Raw genomic sequence first — 13852 nt, forward strand, 5'->3', positions numbered from 1 at the left:
CACCACTTGAGCTTGCATTCACACTCGTATTCAATTTGGAAAGCCCTTTTAGTTGATCAATTTTATGTTGTAATTGATCAACTTTCTCCAATTCGTAAATACCACCTCTCTTTGGAGCGTTTCTTCTTCGGCCCCCAAGGAGTAATTCTTTGCTACCTCTTCTATTGTGGCTTCAACTTGATTTTGAGGGATCTTGATGAATTGACCACCCGCCCCGCATCCAAATTGGCTCTTGACATGGGCTCCAATCCGTCGTAGAATAACCGCATGAGCAACCCTTGATTGTACTCATGGTGGGGACATGCTTGCACCAACTCTTTGAATCTCTCCCATGCTTCACCAAGACTTTCATCGGCCTCTTGCTTAAATGATGCAATTCTCCTTCTCATCTCGGCGGTCTTCTCTTCGGAGATAAAGCGCTTCAAGAACGCCTTTACAACCTCCCTCCATGTTGTGAGAGAGTTAGGCTTTACTTGCTTTATCAATTTCTTTGCTCATCCGGTAAGAGATTGCCGGAAAAGGTGCATACGAATGTAGTCTTGACTCACTTCATTGGTTTGCATCATTGCGCACAATTCAAGGAATCGGTCCAAATGTTCAATAGGGTCCTCACTTGCACTTCCGGAAAATTGCTCCGATTGGACCATTCGAGTATATTGTGGATGGATTGAGAAGTTGGTTTCCGTGACAGGTAGCAAAATCCCTCCCGTGAGCTCATAATCCTCCGGATTTCCGAACTAACGAAACAAGACCTCATTCTCTTGTCCCGCCATTGATTCGCATGGTGAACTTGAAGAGTAAGTATCACTCGATCTCACTATCAACTATATCACCAAAACCTCTTCTCTCGTCTTGATAAGGCCTACGGACTTGTTTCAAGGTTCGGTTGATTTCGTGGTTAATTTGATGTGAGGGTGCTCCTTGAGACCTCCTAAGCATTCACCAAAGCTAAGCAAACAATTAGCAATGATAAGGATGATAAAACAAAAAAAAACAAAAAGAAAAGAAAGCAAAATGACTCTAACAAAAGCAATAATATTCGCTAAACAAGCCGCCTCTCCGGCAACGGCGCCAAAATTTGATAGGGATTAGATAAGTCGTTATGCTACCGCCCTAACCAAATTAATCATTTATAATACCAAAACTTACACTAAACTAGTTAGTGGCAAGTAAAGGGTCGAACCACTAGGGAAACACACTAATTCAACGTCAAATATCACTAATGCAAGAGAGAAAAGGGGATTGTTTTGTTGGTTTTGTTGAGTAGAACACTAAAACTACAAGTAGGCTAGAAAATGATAATTAAAATCAATAGAAAATGACGCTAGGGGTTCGGGGGTTTCAAACATGATTAGAAAGAAGGGAACAATGATAGTTATCATGATGAAAATGCCAAAGAATGCAAGATTCTACCTAAACAATTCATTCTCATGCAATAATCTAGGCAAATCAATGAAAGAAGTCTATGCTAATTAGGATCATTCTCATGCATCCTATTAGACACAAGCAAATCAAGAGAGTAAAGAAGCACAATACATGAAAGTCCATTTTAACAACTCATTCTCATGCAATCATTAAAATAGAGGTGATCTTAATCTAGTTCAAATCATTTTCATGCATTTAAACTAGAAGACAATCAAATAAAGTGCAACAATAATCTCAAGCCATTAAAAATCATGTCTTTCATTAATTTAAGGAATGTAGTCAATCCAACTATCATCATTCATCCATCATTCAATGCATATTTCACACCCCCTTCCCCTAGCTAAGAGATTAGCCTAGAAAAGGGGGAATAAACATGATAGCAAAACTAAGAGTAAATACAAGAAGCATGAAATCAAACATGATCAAAAGCAATGAAAATAACAAAGATAGATTAATCCACAAAAAATAAATAAAAATAAGGAACTAGGAGGTAAATAAACAAAACTAAAAGAAAGGATTAGAGATTACTAAAGAGTTAATAAATGAAAGATGGAAACTTGCAACGTTGCTTGATTGATTGATTGAAGGGAAAGCTTGAACAAAAGTTGCATACAATGAGATAACTTGAGCAATACTACACTACCTCTCTCTAAGATTAGGTTTAATTGTCTAGGATAATGAGATAATCCAATACCATTACCTAAAAACGTTCTAAATAACCGCCTAAAATAAACCGTACAAAGCAGCTGGAATAAAAGAGATGGTCCGACCGAACAGTGGGAAGGTTCGGCCAGACCACAGGGTAGGTTCGGCCGAACCCTGGGCAGGTTTGGTCGAACCTCCCTGATCCTGGTCTGGTCTAACTTCTGTGGTTCGACCACTCCTGCAAAATTGCCAAATTGCATCTTGTCCCTGCCTCGACGTTCGGCCGAACCACTGAGCAGATTCAGCCACACCTTGGTTCGGCCACACCTTCAGGAGGTTCGGCCGAACCTCTTCTGAATCATACTTCCTCCAGCTTCCCTTGAGCTTAGCTTCTTCCTCTTGAAAATCCCGATGGTTCCTACAAAGCATAAGCATGAAAATCACAATCAAAACAAAGTGAGAAGACTAAGAAAAAGGAAGATAAAGGAGAAAGAAAAGAGGAAGCAAAACTAAGTAAAAATGCTTAGAAAAAGGGCCAAACAAGTGCGAATGAGGGGAGAATCCTTAGAGAAAAATGATAAAAGAGTGGCATAAATGCCACTCATCAAAATCCCCCACACTTTCCTTTTTCTTGTCCACAAGCAAGGAATACTATAACAAAAAGACAACACACACAACAAGCATAATATGACAAGGGTTAAGAAAATCAATCAAGCTTCATGATGAGAAATGCTCCAAATGGACTCCAACATAGGGACATGAATTAAAGAATGCTTACTTTTCTTAACTCTAAGAGGAGAAACACGTTCTAAGATGCTCATGGTTGAAGGAGACAAACCTAAGCTAAGCGTAGAGAACTAATGATTTCGTTCTCCGCCCTAGCCCCAACCAAGACGGTCCGCGTTCTCTCCACTAGCTTCAAATCATCCCCAAGTTAGCTCCTCATGATTCCTCGAGGGAACCGGAAAAAGAAATTTTTTTGTGGAACCATAAGGTTATCCCGATATCTCAACTATGCACACTCTCTCCATAGGGTTGAAATCTATCTCCCTCTACCGTTCTTTGACCACGCCCCCCCCCCCTAAAGTCCAAGGGTCTTAACTAGGGTTGTAATGTTATGGCTAGGGATCAAGGTTGGGAATAAATTTGAAAATTTTGGTGGCAAATCCTAAGTGAAGCATAAGAGTGTCCATCTCTCAAGAACATCCTAAGAATTGAACCAAGTCTCAAACTTACAACCTTTCAAACAAATCACAAAACATTACTTCATCCCTTTTTATTTAGTTCACTTATTATATATATATAAATATATAATTTTGTTTTTTTTTTCTTTCCTTGGTTTTCATGAGTTTCAACCTCCTTGCCATAAATTTTGCATACTCTTTTCACGAATACCCCTTCAAGACCATATTTGAACCAAATTACACAAAATCAACATTATCAAACTCGAACCTCACAAGCCGATGCTTCACTAACTACAAGGGTTGGTAGAACATAGGCCGCTAGGTTTGTAATATGGTTAAATCAAGAAAGGGGAAATAAGGTTCAACATGGTAGGCAAGTGGGTGAATGTAAAATGAAAACCAAATTTGTAACAAAACATAAAGAAAACAAAGAAAATTGAGAAGAAATGCCCTCTTCCTCCTCTAGGGTTATATGGTCACGATTTTGGGAGCTAGATACTAACGCAAAGATTAAGATATGCATAGTCAAGGATCCTAAATGCCGCTCACAAGAGTGATGAAGGCTTGAACAAATGACGCTCACATTGGATAAGAAATAAGCAAATACCAACCTAGGGAATCCTATTCACTACGAGGAGCAACACCATCTTACCACTTTCCCGTGAACTAGGGGTTCAAACGTCCTCAAGAGTTCTAAACCGGGCTACCTTAGCTTACAATGTGTCTAATTCAACCCTAAGCACTCTCAGACCGTGTAATCCCTCATCAACTAGGAAGGTAAGCATTCAAAGTCATGTCATCAAGAAGGTACACAAGTCCACAAATCCAATGAATGAGCAAATCCACATCAGAAATATTTCAACTTGTCATGATCATGCTTGTCATACAAAAATAATTAAAAAAAATAAAAAAAAAAACAAGAAAAGCACACAAAAAAGGTAGGAAGAAATTAAGAAGGTTCATACTCGAGGCATGTAATCCAAATAAATCCCAATCGACATACAAGTGATCGTTGATATCAACATCAACGATCCCAGGTTCCTTAGAACCAAAATCAATCAACCTCGAACCATTCAAATCTTCCTAAACTAAACCTAAACTAAGCACTCAAAGAAAAAGAAAAATAAAAATAGGAAAGGTCTCACCAAATGCCGCTTGAAATAGAAGACGAGGTAATATATCCAATGTCACCAAGGGAGCTCGGGATGCTCCTTAACTTCCTTAATCTCCGCTTTCATGCTTCAAGAAAGGTGAGCCAAACAAAAGAAACTACAACAAAACAAGAAAAAGTTAGAAAACAAAGAAAAAGACTAAAGAAATAAACAAAAAGAAGAAAAATAAATAAAAAAAGGCTATTTACAAAGTTTGGATTAAGGGGATTTGGATTTTTGGGAATTTGGATTTTTTCTTGGGAGCATCTCCACCTACAAAAACTCAAGAATCATCAAAGAAAATCATCAGAAATCAGCAAAAATAATCATAAAACATCATCATCATCATCACCATCACATCATCACCATCTCATTGCATCATCACTATCTCATCACATCACCGTCACATCATCATCACAACATCACCATCACAACGCCATAACAAGGCCACTATCCTCACTATCCTCTTTATGTGCAAGCTACTACCCTACCACTCTACCCTCCTATGTACACTTCAACCAACCAAAAGGACATCCTCCCCCACACTATTCTTTTTCTTGTCCCGAACAAAAGTTACAAGTTAGAAGATCGGGGGGGGGGGGGGGGGAGGGAAGGGAACCCTCATCACGAGTTATCATCTCCGTGCCCCCTAGGTTGAGGGGGGTTAGCAGGATCAAACCCGGGAGTGTCCATGAAGTGCTCATAGGGCCACCCCTGGTCACCCCAACTGCCATCAAAAGGAGTAAGGGTAAATGTGGATGCCGGGTCATAAGCCGGATTACACCCACCCGGACGATAGAGGTCGTATGGAGGGGTGCCAATGCGTTGGGTAGGGTCAATGGGACCTTCCCAATAGGCGTAGCAAGGGGGGTGGGGTTTTGAGGGTCATAGGGCCCCCAATGATTGACCGGACCGTCTTGAGGAGGGTGGTAAGGGTAGTTAACATAGGGCGCTTGAATGCCCGCTTGCACAAGATTGTCATAATTTTCCCTCGCGTAGTACCCCCATTGCTCAATGGAAGCTTGATTGTCTCGACGGATATCATCGAGGGTACTACGAAGAGCATTTAGATCAAAAGGAGGAATAGAAGAAGAGGAAGATGCCTCACCTCCCCAGCTACGGGGGGGAACTGTTTGCTCCTGACGGAGGACCGACGGAGGTTGAGGAACTCCACCCCGGGCTCTAGTTCGTCTCAGCTCATTGGGGATGTTTTGCTGAGGGATCTTCCATTTGAGAGGAGCGGAGTGGTCCACCGTAGTGAGGTCGGGGTCCGGGAGGACACACCATTCGATCTCTCTATCGACCAAGAGGATGAATCGGCGCTTGCTAGTGGTGTAGTTGAGGAAACGGCTGTGACGGAGGGTGCTTGTGGAAAGAGCATAGGGAGGGAACTCGTCGGTGAGCTCTTCTCGGGTTTGGTGCACGGGTGGGAGCAATTCAATTTGATCTTTGTATGCTCCATTCTTCAAAGAAAGAGCAATGATAGTAATCATGCCACCCATAAAGATCTCATCACCGAGACGGTAATCCCTAGTATCCAAGAGCCGTTGGATGAAGGTGGAAGAGCATTGAAATTTGAGCCGCTGAGGGTTATCGGCCAAGACTAGGCAAGCAACCTCATCTTTTACCATGGAGCCGAGGTTTTCTTTGAAGAACACGACATTTTGGAGAAGCCATACAAAATACCTCAAGGCTAGGTGAATGATATTGTTGACCTTTGAGGCATTAGATTGAAACATATCTTGTTGGTGATACTCCTCCGCCACTCTTGCTCGTTGTAAGGTATGCGATGAGTGGAGGTCATTTCGGATGGGTGGTCAAGTCCGGTGGCATGCCAAAAGAATATCTCATTTAGCTCACTTTCCGTTAAAGAGTGATCCTCGTTGAACATTCTAAAGTGAATTATAAGTTGAGGATCCTCATCAACATCCTCCGGCTCAATGACTTCCTTGCGAAGAGAGGCAAGGAATTCCAAAGTTACACGCTCGTAAGTGTAAGCGTGGAGGTGAATGAAGTCACCCATCAAAATTTCTGAGCCAACCTGACCACCTCATCCAAAATACCTAGCTTCCTCAAAGTTTGGGGGCAAAAGAATCTTGTAGAACGGATTGGACGCTTGATGAGTGACTCATAGATAGGCCAAAATTGCTCGTCCGAAGCAAAAGTGTCGTGATCATTGATGCCGGGAGGAGGTGGGAATTTTGGTCCTGAAGATTCTCCCACTCTCTTCCTCTTTGATTTTCCTTTGCCTTTGCCGAACATTTTGATTCTACAAATTCACCAAGAGCATATCGTTAGAACAAATTGATAAGAAATGACATAATAAGCTAACCAAGGCATGAGAGTATACAATTCATGGCATGCAAAAGTGTATGCATGAGAGTATACAATTCATGGCATGCATGAATATATACATTTGAACCAAGGCTTGAATAAGAAATCCTATGTCATTCCTATATGAGTCCTAACAAAGTCTAGGTGAAATTTGGCATGATGTCCCCTAATTTTCATGATAATCATTCATCAATCCATCAAAAACAAGCCAAAACAATGAACAACAATCTCCAACAACATCCAACTCATGAATTTCTCAATCATAAAATAGTAACATGAACACCCTAGTATGAAATCAACATTCTTAAGCAAAGATATTGAGATCAAAATAAAACCAAGGCAAACATGCATAATCATCATAACAACATGTTCTACTATCAACAACCAAACATTTGCAATAAGTAAATCCAAAGAACCACATGAATCAACCAAGTTATTACTAACAATTTCAAGAATACCAAAATTCATACTTAAACATGTAAAACATGGTAAAACTATGAGAAATTAAAGAAATAAACTTGCAAAAGCTAGGAAAACCATACCACAATTGATTGGAAGCAAGTAGAAACCCAAAAACACCAAAGCACTCAAACCCTTGAAATTGGGGAAAATGAAAAAATGGGATTTTTGTGAGGAATTTTTGGTGGAGATTGTAGAAATTGAGTGGAGGATGGAAAATAAGTGAGAAAAAGTGAAGATTGGAGTGATTTTGATGGAGATTTGAGGTTGTAAGAGGGGCTGTAATGGAGGTTTAGAGTGAGAAGGAGGAGAATGGAAAAGGGGAGATGCGAAAATAGGAGTGATAAGCCACGAAAATTAGTAGTAATAATAAATGGCAGCATCGTTTTTTTTTTCAAAACTGAAGTACGGTTCGGCCGAACCAGGAGTATGTTCGGTCGAACTACAGTAAAAGGTCGGTCGAACATAACCCGGGTTCGGTCGAACCTAAGCTGCAGATCAAAATTTTCAAATCCTGGCAGAATGTTATAGCAATTTTGCAAAAATGGAGGAGTGACCGAACCTAGGGACAGTTCGGTCGAACTATAGAACAAGTTCGGTCGAACCATCTAATGGTTCGGTCGAACCTTAACTAGAACTTGATTTTTGCAAATTTTGGTAGAATGTTACAGAAATTTTTCAAAAATTGAGGAGAGACCGAACCAAGGACAGTGCGGTCGAACTATAGTAAAAGTTCGGTCGAACCATTCCTAGGTTTGGTCGAACCTTCTGCCAAAATGCAACTTTGAACTTTTTGGCAGAATGCTGCCATAATTCCCTGAAAATGCTGTAGTGGCCGAACATAAAGTGGTTCGGCCAAACTCCCTTAAAAAAAATCGCACAAGTAAAAATTGTCCTTAACACACATCTAAACACCATACCATCACGCTATATGTAAAGCATATCAAAAATCCAAACACAATCAAAACTCATAAATCCCAACAATAAAAAATTGTAGATAGAAAAATAAAAGCAACAAGAAAAGAAGAAAGTAGAAAAGGGTTAGAAACTCCGGTTGCCTCCCGGAAGCTCTTCTTTATAAGGTCATTAGCTTGACCATGAGGAAAATTCATTCAAGAGGGTGGCTTAGGACCCAAAGGGTCAAGCCTTAGACACTCGATCACACCAACTTCTTCTTTGCAAAAGTAATGCTTCAAACGAGAACCATTGACCATGAACTTGTTCCCATCCGCATCTAACTCAAAAGAACCATAAGAAGTAGTCTTTGATGCCACAAAAGGCCCCGACCACTTACACTTGAGTTTACCCGGAAACAAGCGAAGCCTTGAGTTGAAGAGCAAGACCTTATCTCCAACCTTAAAGCTCTTGTTTCGAATATGTTGGCCATGCCATTTCTTAGTCTTCTCCTTATACATTCTTGAGCTCTCATAAGCATCATCCCTAAGCTCTTCAAGTTCATTGAGCTTCAACAATCTCTTCTCACCGGCCAAAGACAAATCCATATTAAGCTCCTTGATAGCCCACCAAGCCTTGTATTCCAATTCAACCGGCAAGTGACAAGCCTTGCCATAGACCAACCTATAAGGGGTTGTGCCTATTAAAGTCTTGTACGCCGTCCTAAGAGCCCATAGCGTGTCATCAAGTTTGAGAGACTAATCTTTCCTTGATTTGTTCACCATCCTTTCAAGAAGATTTTTATTTTCACAATTCGAGACCTCCACTTGTCCTTGAGTTTTAGGGTGCTAAGGTAATCCAACCTTGTGATGAACGCCATATCTCTTGAGAAGAGCTTCAAATTGCTTTTTGGCGAAATGGGAGCCTCCATCACTAATTAGCACCCTCGGAACTCCAAACCTAGGAAAGATGATCTTCTTTAGGAGCTTAAGCACAACCTTGTGATCACTGGTAGGTGAGGGTATGGCTTCAATCCATTTTGTCACATAATCGACCGCTACCAAGATATATAGATTCCCATAAGAAGAAACGTAAGGTCCCATGAAATCTACCCCCCAAACATCAAAGGGTTCCACTTCTAGAATACTTTGTTGGGGCATTTTGTCCCTCTTGGTAATGCCTCCGCTCCTTTGACATCTATCACATTGCACAATGAATTGGTGGGCTTCTTTATGCATTGTCGGCCACCACAATAAGGATTGAGAGATTTTTGCCAATGTTTTTTCAACACCACCATGTCCTCCACATGGTAGTGAGTGGCAATGCTCAAGAACAACTTCAATTTCATGATCTGGAACGCACTTCCGATAAAGGCCATCTCCACATTGCTTGAATAGGTATGGGTCATTCCTAAAGTATCTTCTCACCTCCTTGAAAAACTTCTTCTTTTGTTGAGAAGAGTACTCCGCGGAACGACTCCATACGCAAGATAGTTGGCTATATCCGCGTACAAAGGGGTAGAAGTTGACACCAAATCCATGAGAGCCTCAAATCCTATCTCATCATTAATCGGTACATCCTCCTTGTTCTCAAATGGTAGCCTAGACAAATGATCTGCTACATATTTCTCCGCTTACTTCTTGTCCTTCATTTCCATGTGAAAGTCTTGGAGAGAGAGAACCCAGCGGATCAAGCGAGGCTTTGCTTCTTTCTTGGTCATGAGATATCGCACCGCGATGTGATCCGTGTACACGATAACTTTTGAGCATATGAGATAGGACCGAAACTTATCGAATGCAAACACTACCGCTAACATCTCTTTCTCCGTTGTTGTGTAATTCCTTTGAGCCTCATCTAGAGTCCGACTTGCGTAGTAGATGACACATGATTTTCCTTGTTTCTTTTGACCAAGAACGACACCTACTGCAAAGTCACTAGCATCACACATTTGCTCAAAAGACAAGCTCCAATCCGGAGCTTGCACAACGGGAGAAGAAATGAGAGCTTCCTTGAGCTTACGAAACGCCTCAAGGCAAGCCTCATTAAAGTAAAAAAACAACCTCTTTTTTGAGTAATTCGGTCAATGGTTTGGCGGTTGAAGAAAAATCTTTGATAAACCTCCGGTAAAAACCGGCATGTCCAAGAAAAGCCCGTACCCCCGTGATGGAAGTAGGAGGGGGCAACTTTTCAATAACCGAAACCTTGGCCGGATCTACTTCAATGCCATTTTTTGAAACCCTATGGCCGAGGACAATGCCCTCCTCAACCATAGAATGACACTTTTCCCAATTTAAAACCAAACTCGTCTCTTGATACCTTTTAAAAAATTTTCAAGGTTAAAAAGACAAGTGTCAAAAGACGACCCACCAACACTATAATCATCCATGAAAACCTCAATTTTTTTTTCAAGCATCTTAGAGAAAATAGAAGTCATGCATCCTTGAAAAGTAGAGGGAGCATTGCATAATCCGAATGGCATTCTTTGGTATGCAAATGTCCCATATGGACATGTTAAAGTAGTTTTTTCTTGATCACTTGGATGGATAGGGATTTGGAAAATTCCGGAATACGCATCCAAGAAACAAAAGAAAGCATGGTTAGAAAGCCTTTCAAGCATTTGGTCCATGAAAGGGAGAGGAAAATGATCTTTCTTGGTATTTTTGTTCAATCTCTTATAATCAATTCACATTCTCCATCCGGTCACCGTCCGGGTGGAGATTTCCTTTCCCTTTTCATCCTTGATTATGGTCATTCCACCCTTCTTTGGAACCACATGAACCGGGCTAATCCATTTGCTATCGGAGATAGCATATATGATGCCCGCCTCACGTAGTTTCAAGATTTCTTTCTTCACAACCTCTTGAAGGTGGGGGTTCAACCTTCTTTGAGGTTAAATGGAGGTGGAATGATCATCTTCAAGATGAATACGATGCATGCATAAAGAAGGGCTAATACCTTTAGTATCATCAATGCTATACCCTATCACATCCCTATATTTCCTTAAAACATCAAGAAGTATTTCCAAATTAAGACCGTCTAGGGTAGCATTGACAATAACAGGGTATTTTCCCTCCTTATCAAGAAAAGCATATTTCTAAGAAGTGGAAAGGGGTTTGAGTTCTACCTTGGGAGGAGGCTTAGAAATCTCCTCCAATTTCTCTTCCTTGGACTCAAGCTCGGTCTCAACTTGTTGTTCAACTTCCTCCTTTGAGGATTCCTCCATTGCCATGACAAATTCTTTAGCCTCTTGAGAGTGGAACTCTTCTTTGCATGTAAGGTCTTCTATCATTGGATCTTGAGGCCTCATCACGACCCTCCCCAAACGATCTAGCTCTATATTCACAACATCAACTCTATAGCATTTTTCAACCATGGGGGTCTTGAGCAACTTTGAAAATTCAAAGGCAATTTTTTCATCGGCCACTTCACAAGTGATGGTGTTGTTCTTGCAATTGATGACCGCCCCCAAAGTGTTAAGAGCTTCACGTCCCAAAATTAAAGGAGTGTTAACATCTTCCTCCATATCCATCACTACAAAGTCACAAGGCACGTAGATGTGTCCCACTTGAATTGGAACATCCTCAAGCTCTCCACAAGGTAATTTCACCGATCGATCAGCCAATTGAATTGTCTTCCTTGTAGGGATCATCTCAATATTGAGTTTTTGAGCAATGGATAGAGTGATTAAACTAACACTTGCTCTAAGATCGGCTAAGGCGCCCCTAGCTTCCATGTTCCCAATTTTCACCGGCAAAGTGAAACTTCTCGGGCCTTTTCCTTATTAGGCATCTTATGTTGGACAAGAGCACTCACTTGATGTGGAAGGGTGATAAGCTCATCATTGAGCTTCCTCTTGTTGGTGAGAATATCTTTGAGGAACTTGGAATAGGATAGCATTTGTGTCACAACTTCAAGAAAAGGGAGGTTGATATGCAAATTCTTCATGACACTAAGAAATTTTGTGAACTTGTCATTCAACTTCCTCACCGCAAGCCGACCGGGAAAAGGGACCGGTCCATCAAGATTCCTAGCCTCACTAGGAATTGAAGCCGTCTTCTCATTCCATCTTCTTCTTCTCCGAACCTCCTTCTATCTCATCACCTTTTTCTTTCTCACCTCCCTTGTTTTCATTCACACTCTCCTCTCCTCCCTTCTTTTCCTCACTATCCCCTTAATTTGGTCCTTCATAGGAAGTTCCCGACCTCAATGTGATTGCCTTCCACGTATCGGGTTTTGGATTGTGAGATGGGTTAGGTTGTGGTTGTCCGGGTAGAGTGGATGGTGAATTGAAAGGAGTTCTCTCGGCCAATTGAGCTAGTTATGAATCAACCATCTTGTTGTGAGCTCTTATCTCTTGCATTTGTTGCCCAAAAGATTGCATTTGCGCATGCATGGCTTGGAGGAGTTGAGTTTGAGTTAGCTCCGCTTGAGGTGCTTGTTCTTGATGGTTTCTTTGAGGTGCTTGGGTTTGATTGTTGTATTGGTTGTTCCTTGGATAGTTTCCTCTTGGATTTTGGGGTTGAGATGGAGATGGATTTTGAAATTGAGGATTGGAGTTATAGGAAGGTTGAGCTTGTTGGTTCCATTGTTGGGTTGAGGTACAAACCTGGGTGGTGGTTGTCTCCAAGCTACTCCACCACCGCTTCCTCTAAATCCCTCTTGCCTTGTGTTGTATGCCGCTACATGTTCAGGGTTTAAACCTCCACAATAAGATGTATCATGGTTCGTTCCTCCACAATTTTGACAAGAGAAAGAGTTAACTTGAGAAGAGCTTGCTCCACCACTTGAGCTTGCATTCACACTAGTGTTCAATTCGGAAAGCCCTTTTGTTAGTTCATCAATTTGATGTTGTAATTGATCAACTTTCTCCAATTCGTAAATACCACCTCTCTTTGAAGCGTTTCTTCTTCGGCCCCCCCAAGAGTAATTCTTTGCTACCTCTTCTATTGTGGCTTCAACTTTATTTTGAGGGATCTTGATTAATTGACCACCCGCCCCCGCATCCAAATTGGCTCTTGACATGGGCTCCAATCCGTCGTAGAAAAATCGCATGAGCAACCCTGGATTGTACTCATGGTGGGGAAATGCTTGCACCAACTCTTTGAATCTCTCCCATGCTTCACCAAGACTTTCATCGGCCTCTTGCTCAAATGATGAAATTTTCCTTCTCATCTCGGCGGTCTTCTCTTCGGAGATAAAGCGCTTCAAGAACGCCTTTACAACCTCCCTCCATGTTGTGAGAGAGTTAGGCTTTACTTGCTCTAGCCATTTCTTTGGTCGACCGGTGAGAGATTGTCGGAAAAGGTTCATACGAATGTAGTCTTGACTCACTTCATTGGTTTGCATCATTGCGCACAATTCAAGGAATCGGTCCAAATGTTCAATAGGGTCCTCACTTGCACTTTCGAAAAATTGCTCCGATTGGACAATTTGAGTATATTGTGGATGGATTGAGAAGTTGGTTTCCGTGACGGGTAGCAAAATCCCTCCCGTGAGCTCATAATCCTCCGGATTCCCAAACTCACGAAACAAGACATCATTCTCTTGTCCCGACATTGATTCGTGTGGTGAACTTGAAGAGTAAGTAACACTCTCACTATCAACTATATCACCAAAACCTCTTCCCTCGTCTTGATAAAGCCTACGTACTTGTCTCAAGATTCGGTTGATTTTGTGGTCAATTTGATTTGAGGGTGCTCCTTGAGAACTCCTAAGCATTCACCAAAGCTAAGCAAACAATTAGCAATGACAAGGATGATA

At 41.4% G+C, this 13852-nt stretch overlaps 2 non-coding genes across 2 annotated transcripts; both read left to right on the top strand.

Annotated features, from left to right (window-relative positions):
• The first annotated feature begins 286 nt into the window (after nucleotides 1-286).
• On the top strand, nucleotides 287-391 carry LOC145564912 (small nucleolar RNA R71). Its single transcript, XR_014094928.1, has one exon. It is a non-coding gene; the product is annotated as a small nucleolar RNA R71 (small nucleolar RNA).
• Nucleotides 392-13161: 12770 nt separating this feature from the next.
• Nucleotides 13162-13266, top strand: LOC145564695 (small nucleolar RNA R71). Its single transcript, XR_014094885.1, has one exon. It is a non-coding gene; the product is annotated as a small nucleolar RNA R71 (small nucleolar RNA).
• Nucleotides 13267-13852: the final 586 nt, after the last annotated feature.

The sequence above is a fragment of the Chenopodium album genome, chromosome 1 (assembly GCF_948465745.1).
Source record: "Chenopodium album chromosome 1, dcCheAlbu1.1, whole genome shotgun sequence".
Taxonomy (NCBI): domain Eukaryota; kingdom Viridiplantae; phylum Streptophyta; class Magnoliopsida; order Caryophyllales; family Amaranthaceae; genus Chenopodium; species Chenopodium album.